General features: G+C 36.5%; 1 long non-coding RNA gene and 1 pseudogene across 1 annotated transcript in view; both read left to right on the plus strand.

The window, feature by feature from the left end:
• The first annotated feature begins 965 nt into the window (after positions 1-965).
• Positions 966-4405, plus strand: LOC125855883 (isoamylase 1, chloroplastic-like; annotated as a pseudogene).
• Positions 4406-6954: 2549 nt separating this feature from the next.
• Positions 6955-7897, plus strand: part of LOC125869253 (uncharacterized) — an 8933-nt gene continuing 7990 nt past the window's right edge. The window contains exons 1-2 of the long non-coding RNA XR_007446793.1: positions 6955-7045; positions 7172-7466. This is a non-coding gene — a long non-coding RNA (uncharacterized LOC125869253). The remainder of the gene's footprint in view (positions 7046-7171; positions 7467-7897) is intronic.

The following is a 7897-nucleotide window of genomic DNA, read 5'->3' on the forward strand; positions in this document are numbered from 1 at the left end:
GCTTAGAAAGGTAAAAGTCAAATGGGACAAATTGAAGAGAGATTCTACAAGAAGAGTAGAGAGCATACTTTCGAAAGTCCTCTTAAGAATAATGTGCAATGATCGCCAGAATGATCTTGCATGCAGGGATTGTAGACAATTGATTTGGATGTCTCTTTTTCATTGTGCCCATATCTGAGATTTGAACCTGATTTTTCTACATAGGATTAAGTGCGAAAGTGATGCTAAGCTCTAATGGTGATAACTTTCAGTCACTTACATTTAAAGATATTTTAGGCTTAATTAGTCAATACTACTGAACACAACATAATTGACATCCAAACGTATTCATTGTGTCGAAGCTGCTTGTAGATGACGTGATAGTAGATAGTAGATACTGTTAAAGAATAACAAAAGTCCCACATTGGTGGTTAATGAGATGGGTGGACTCCTTATAAGACTTGAGCAATGCTTCTCCCTTTGAGTTAGCTTTTGGGGTGTGAGTTAGGCCCAAGACCTAATTTAACATGGTATCAGAGCAGGATCCATCTCACCCAATGTTGGGGACCCCAAAAATAAAAAATTGCCCATGCACCAGATGCTAAGCACTAAGCGTGAGGTGGGGTGTTAAAATAACAAAAGTCTCACATTGGTGGTTAATGAATGAGTGGACTCCTTATAAGGCTTGGACAATCCTCCTCCCTTTGAGCTAACTTTTGGGGTGTGAGTTAGGCCCAAGACCTAATTTAACATGGTATCAAGGCAGGATCCATCTCACCCAATGTTGGGCCCCCCAAAAATAAAAAATTTCCCATGCACCAGATGCTAAACACTTAAGCGTGAGGCGGGGTGTTAAAATAACAAAAGTCCCACATTGGTGGTTAATGAGATGGGTGGACTCCTTATAAAGTTTGGGCAATCCTCCTCCCTTTGAGCTACCTTTTGGGGTGTGAGTTAGGCCCAAGACCTAATTTAACAGATACATAATGCTAATTATATCTCTTTGGTTAGTGGTATATGTCCTTGACAGTATTTGCTTGAAGATATTAACAACTGCATGAAAATAGTCAAAACTCAAAAATATTGGCTTTGTGATCAATTTTAATCTTATGGGATATTTATCTTTCTAGGTTCAACTTTTGGGGCTATTCTACTGTCAATTTCTTTTCTCCAATGGGAAGATACTCATCTGCTGGTCTAAGTAATTGCGGCCTCGGTGCAATAAACGAATTTAAGTATCTTGTCAAGGAAGCACATAAACGTGGAATCGAGGTGACTGATTACTGGAGAAAACTGCGAGTTTGATCTCCAAATTTTGGTGTAATCTCTTCTGATTGTTCATTGGCAGGTTATCATGGATGTTGTTTTCAATCACACTGCTGAAGGAAATGAAAATGGTCCCATACTATCATTTAGAGGCATTGACAACAATGTGTTTTATATGCTAGCTCCTAAGGTATGTTTGTCGCTAATCCATGCACTTTTTAGTTTTTGACTCTTAAAATAAAGTCCAGAGTCTAAGTTGAAGTTCCATATATGGATTCATTTGCTTTCTCTTCAGAATTTATCATTGTGAAGTTGCTCCACTGTTACATTCGCCGAATCATAAAAATATCCTTTTTTTCTATTCTAGGATAATTAAACCCTGCAATTGCTTTACTTAAAAACAAAAAAATAATAATTAAACCCTGCAGTGTGGGATTCTCCACCTTAAGCTTATTATGTTGTCTATATCACACACTTCATCAAAATCATAACAGATGAAATTGTTAAGTTGTAAGGCTTCATTTTTTATGACTGTAAGCACTTTGGTGACGGTAAATGTGGTGCAAATGAGCAGAAACATACTCATCAGCAATGAGCCATGCCTTTCAATCATGTTTCCCTGGTGAAGCACTAAAATGGAGAGATTTTGGTTAGTGTCATAAACTGCTGCCCAATGAATAAATTTGAACATAATATATTATGGCTTCTCACAAAAGTCATACCAGAATACTCATGGATGCTTGAAATTTGCTGATACTGGCTTTTTTCTGGTTGGTGCTTTTCTATAAAGAATAAGAACTCACAAAATACTGAGTTCGTCTATATTTTCTTGCTATACTTATTCCAAAGTCGTTATTTTACATTGTAGAGAATATATCTACAAAAGGTTCTTGAATGTGGACCAAGTTGTGCCCCCCCTCTTTTTTTTTTTTTTTGGTAAGTGTATGTGAACAAAGTTGTACTTAGAAAAAGCAAAACATGTTCTTACTTTTAGTTCAATTCGTTTAAAAAGGAAAGTCTTATTTACATGAAGGAATGTAGAATTCTTGTTTTAAAACACGGATTAACTGTATGGTTCCTAGTTAAAAATTTATCTCATGACTTTACAGGGTGAATTTTACAACTACTCAGGATGTTGAAACGCCTTCAACTGTAATAATCCCATTGTACGTCAATTTATATTGGATTGCTTGAGGTGAGTTGGATTCAAAATGCCATGTGGTGAATGTCAGTGTATTTCCTAGTTGTTGTTGGTCTGTGACAATCATATCCTGCTTAGCCATACCTCAGAAAGATCTCATGGTAAAATAATCATGCAGCAGTTCTGTTAAGATCAGTAAATAAACAAATAAAAATGTTCCATAGCCAACATCCTAAACTTTTAGATGAGATGTGGCAGGCACCACACAGAGATCCTCCTCTCAACTGGAACTGCCCCCGATAAGCATATATTTCTTCAGGCTTGTCTTGAGGAAGCTAATCAGTCCTGCACATAAAGGGTTGTATTAAAAATTACTCTAAATAAATTAAATGATCTAGCACCCAAGGGTGTGTCTGGTGATCAATAAATTGGATTGAGAACCATGAGGTCTCAAGATCAAATCCCAGCGGATGCAAGAACACTAAGAGATTTCTTCCCCTCTGTCCAAATCTTGGTGATAGAGTTACCCGGTACCTGTGCTGGTGGGAGGTAGCAGATACCCCATGGAATTAGTCAAGGTGCGCGCAAGCTGACCCATCATACCAAGGTTTATCCAAAAACAAAATTAAAATGACCTATCTTTATCAAGTTAAGTTCCTAGATTAGATGACTATACAATTCAGTTTATACCATAACAAGGAGTAGTATGAAGCATTTTACTAAAGATCATGTATACTGACCTTCCCTTTGTGTACCCTCTGGCTCACTAGGTTTTGCATCCTCCCAGGAAGTTGCTCATCTTTTACTATTTTAATTTAACGTTTTTACTCTTTAGCAAATATTGTTTTTTAATGAAAATGGAACACAAACACATTTTACCCACTGCTGTTATAATGTTGACGACTCATTTTCTTGACCAGACAATCGTAATTCACATCTTGATTGAATAATATTCTTTTGCAATTCATTGGATTTAACCAGTATTCTGTTGCAATTTGTATCAATTTACTGAAATTTGAAGGATAGAGCATTTCATGTCTATGAAGGAAATGAAGCTACATAAGAAAATAATTAAGTTGGTTTCAGTGCGTATGTTTTCTGCTTTTTGTTTAAAGGAAACTTCAACTTTTAAAGCATTTATTGCTGAGGTTTCCTTAAGCTTTTCACAAGTTAACTAAAGAAGTTGTTAGTTCTTCAGTGTGTATCAATTGTTTAATCTTGTGTCTGCATCTAATCTTCAGTCTAATTTTGTTGTCTAAGTGGGATTATCTAGATGAACTTCTCTGCTATTTTGAAGGCTCAAATTTCTGTGGCTTTAATGCATGGAGTTCCCTATAAAGTCTATATCCTGTATATGAGTTACAAATTTGGTGCTCTAACCATGAAATGTCCTATATTGATAATAATAGGAAAGGTCTACTTTGATCTCTTGACAGATATTGGGTTACCGAAATGCACGTAGATGGCTTCCGCTTTGATCTTGCTTCTATCCTTCCAAGAAGTAGCAGGTACTTATGCATAGCTACTACAACAAAAACAACTTTTAGCAGCAATAAATATTGACATTAATAAAGAGTGCTAAAGTCTTTACCGGCATTAGTTAAGTGCCATTANTAGCAGGTACTTATGCATAGCCACTACAACAAAAACAACTTTTAGCAGCAATAAATATTGACATTAATAAAGAGTGCTAAAGTCTTTACCGGCATTAGTTAAGTGCCATTAGAACCAATGTCGCTAAAGGCTTTAGGGACATATACAAAGAGTGCTAATTGCCGCTAATGATCAGTTTTGATGTAGTGAGCCTCATAATTTTTTCTGAATGTTGTTGAAAAGTAAGCTTTTTCTCTTTGGCTTTTCAGCTCGTGGAATGCTGTAAATGTCTATGGAAATTCAATTGACGGTGACGTAATCACCACAAGCACTCCTCTCACAAGCCCACCATTGATTGATATGATTAGCAATGATCCAATACTTTGTGGAGTAAAGGTGTTTAAGTTTATTTGTGTGTTCCTCTGAGGAAGTAACTTTTACTCCCCTTTTCCCTTGGGACAAGGACTTGTATCTTTTACTTTTGCAACTGTGTTGGCACCTGAGTTTTGCCATGTTCCTTTTCTTTGGGTGATAAGATGCCTAAACATTCCTCTTTATAACAGCTTATATAGCTGAAGCATGGGATTGTGGAGGCCTTTACCAAGTTGTCATGTTTCCGCACTAGGGTATCTGGTTGGAGTGGAATGGAAAGGTCAGTTTGGAGACATTTTTGGTGACTATCTTTATTTCAGGCTGTTCACGTTTAGGGATATGAGAACACAGACAACTGGAAAGATAAACTAAATTATTAGAGGTCATCTCATTTGTTTACTATAGGTTTCGTGCATACTAAGTAGAGTTCAGTTGTTTCTTCGTGGATTCCTGTCTCATAAGCCGGAACTTCATAATGATACCATCTAATTTCGTGGAGTCTCTTATGCGGATAGAGGTGCAGGAATAATAACTCTTGAGGGCTAAGTTACTTTGACTCTCCAAAAATGTTGCCACACGTGTCGGATCCTCCAAAAATACACTATTTTTGGAGGATTCGACACACACCCGTCGACATTTTTCAAGAGTCCGAGCAACATAGCTTGAGAGTAAGATTCTTGCTCTTGCTCTGTGATTATGAGCTTCACTCTGATCTTCTTGAAGTCCAGAAGATCCACAGAAAGAGCTAATGAGAAGAGGAAAAGTATTTTATACTCTCTGTAGGTAGTTTTAGAGTGGATTGGACTTGAATAGAGCGAAATGGATATAGAGGATAGCCCCTACTATTTTGGAAATAATTTGACATACTCTAAAGTCTAAAGAATAAGTAACAATTGAAATTACTTTGCACGCGAGTTGAAGACATCTGATATTTTGTTGTTAGAATAGGAATAGGTTTATACAATCCTATTAGAATAGGAATAGATTTACACAATCCTATTAGAATAGGAATAGGTTTATACAATCCTATTTAGAATAGGAATAGGAATAGTAAATAGTATCCTACTTGGTAAAGGATTGTATTCTAGTGTCTATAAATAGGATCTCAATGTAATAATGTAGACACAACAACAATTCAATAATATTTTTCTCCTATATTTCTCACATGGTATCAGAGCCTCTACGATCTTGGTAGAAAATGAAAGAGCTTCCGTTGCTGGCGGGCGGCTATTACTCATATATGTTGCCCGTCTGGCCAACAATTATGTTAGCAAAAGTTGGGTCACCGTGTATCATTCCGGTGACTACTTTCTATATCTAATTTGTGTAGCACTGTGTTATCTTTCCGGTGACTACTTTTTCATATTTAATTTGTGTAGCACCGTGCGATCTTTCCGGTGACTACTTTTTCATATATGGTTTGTGTATCACTGTGCCATCATTCCAGTGACTACTTTTTCATATTTAATTTGTGTAGCACCGTGCCATCATTCTGGTGACTACCTTTTTTTGCATATCTGATTTGCGTAGCACCGTGCATCTGTACAGACTACTTTTCATATTTAATTTGCATAGTACCATGGATTTTTACGAACTATTTCTCATATCTGAGTTGCATAGCATCATGTGTCTTTTCAGTGACTCCTCAGATTTAATTTGCATAGTTCCATTCATCTTTTCGGTGACTCCTCAAATCTAATTTGCGTGGCATTGTGCCATCATTCCAACCCTACCCGTATAAAAAATAAAATAAAATTCGGTAGGGTTGTGCCATCATTTCGATCCTACCCATATTATTTCTTTTTCAATGGGTCGTTCCATCAATTCGAACTATCCAATATAATTTCTATTTTCTAGTTGGGTCGTGACATCATTCCGACCCTACCCATATAATTTTATTTCTTAGATTGTGACCACTTATAGCCATCAAATCTAATACTCCGGCATATGAGTATGTTCCGGACAATTTTTCGGTGACTTTTTTAATATCGACTCATTTATTGATTCCAACATGATCCATATACTTTATATGAGATTTTGAGCACTTTGTTGCTCAAGGGGAGTTTAGTAGCCTTTTGTGTCGATTATGTGAGTTACTCTATGGTCTGAAACAGTTTTTGCAAGTTTGGTTTGGGAAGTTCAACACTGTAATTTTATCACTCTGTGTTTTATCGGCATTATGCATCAAATTTAGTATTTCATGAGAAGAGTTAGCACATTGAGATTGACTGACATTATGCATCAAATCCAGTATTTAATGAGAAGATAAGCACATTGAGATTGACAGTCAATTTTGTGAAGTCGACTGATCAACTTGCAGATATCTCACCAAGCCCCTCATTGGTCCTCGTATTAATTACATATGTAACAAGCTAGGTACATATTATTTGTATGCACCAGCTTGAGGGGGAGTGTTAGAATAGAAATAAGTATTTCCTACTTAGAATAGGAATAGGAATAGGAATAGGAATAAGAATAGGAATCCTAGTTGGAAAAGAATTTCAATGTAGTGTCTATAAATAGGATCACAATGTAATAATGTAGACACAACAACAATTCAATAATATTTTTCTCCTATATTTCTCACATTGGTATTGACATATCACCTTTAAATTTAATGTTTGAACCACAACTATGGTTTGTTGAGAGGAACGACTACATCATCAGCTTACCTGATTCAAGTTCTGGATATAAGTACAAATTTCTATAAACTGGAAAATACATTGTTGTGATCTTGTATACTATTTACATTCCTAGGACCCTTTCCTCATGTACACATTCACTGTTTTTGTATTGAATTTCTGATTTTGTTAATAGCAGTGTTGGTGGAGAAGACATAAAATTTAGCATAATGGTCAGCCTTTTCCAGTGGATACAGAAGAGAAGATGCGGTCCAAGATCCGGAATGTGATACCTTCTGCAGGAAGCCTCAAGACAATTTTGCTTCCATGCGACTCACTTTTATAGCCTTAAGGAGCACTTGCTAGCCACTTGCCTCATTGACGCACTTTCCATGTCCGGCGACTCCGATGATGCCCACCATCTCCTCAATTGGCGGAAAGGCGGCCCTAAAACTGCCTCAAATTCCGGCAACTTCTCTCTTGTTGCCACTGAGGTAAATTCTTATTCACCATTGGAATTCTCTGACGATGTAGAAATAACACAATAGCTATTCGGGGCACTAAATTCAGATTACTGTTCTTGTCCGTTGCTTAATTGAACAAATTATTGAAAAATCCTCCAAAGCAATTGAGTGATTGAGCGAATGCGAAAGAGTTTCACCGCTTAGTTACTTAAGTTTAGCCATTTCCACAATCTTTCCCTGTCATGTACACTTAATAATCTCTTCCCTGCTAACATTGACTCCACATTGTCCCGGCTCTGTTACGTTAGTTATCCTTTTCTTAAATTGAAAACTTTTTGGTTCTTCTTTTCTTTTGTACATTATTTCCTGTTCTTGTATGGCAGTCCTCAATTTTAATGAAGAGAAATGGAGAATGGGAATGAGATGTATTTTCTTAAATCAATTCGTCAACTACACAATCA

This window comes from Solanum stenotomum, chromosome 1, assembly GCF_019186545.1.
Source record: "Solanum stenotomum isolate F172 chromosome 1, ASM1918654v1, whole genome shotgun sequence".
In the NCBI taxonomy this organism is placed as follows: domain Eukaryota; kingdom Viridiplantae; phylum Streptophyta; class Magnoliopsida; order Solanales; family Solanaceae; genus Solanum; species Solanum stenotomum.